Here is a 462-nt window from a genome sequence, read left to right on the forward strand (position 1 = left end):
CTTCGTCATTCTGCTCTTGAGATCGCAGGGTCCCGGGACACCCGGCCGGGGCACCCCCTAGGAGCCCTAGGAGTGGGTGCGACCTCTGAGTGCGACGGAGGCTCGGGAAGTGCGCGCTGATCTCCAGGGGGAAGCGGGGCCTGTGGCTAGTGGGCGCCGGGCCGGGTGAGGGGGCGGGGAACCTAGATTGAAGGAGGGGACCCCAGTGTCCGCAAATGTCCCCCCACCTCCCGGAATCGCGGTGATGCTTCTTGGGGTAGTTGCAGTTGGTTAAGAGCGGGTGACCCGTGCGGAGAGATCCAGTGGGGGTGTGAAGGTGGCGTGTAAACCCGAGCACAGTCAGCCGCGAGTGACTTTCGGTATTTTGGAGCAATAAAGTTTTCAGTGTTGACTGACGACTGTCAATCACTAGGAAACTCTAAATTCTGCTTTCAATGGGTAGGCTACGCAGCACTTTTCCAC

Source organism: Mandrillus leucophaeus, unplaced genomic scaffold (assembly GCF_000951045.1).
Source record: "Mandrillus leucophaeus isolate KB7577 unplaced genomic scaffold, Mleu.le_1.0 Scaffold531, whole genome shotgun sequence".
NCBI classification, from domain to species: Eukaryota; Metazoa; Chordata; class Mammalia; order Primates; family Cercopithecidae; genus Mandrillus; species Mandrillus leucophaeus.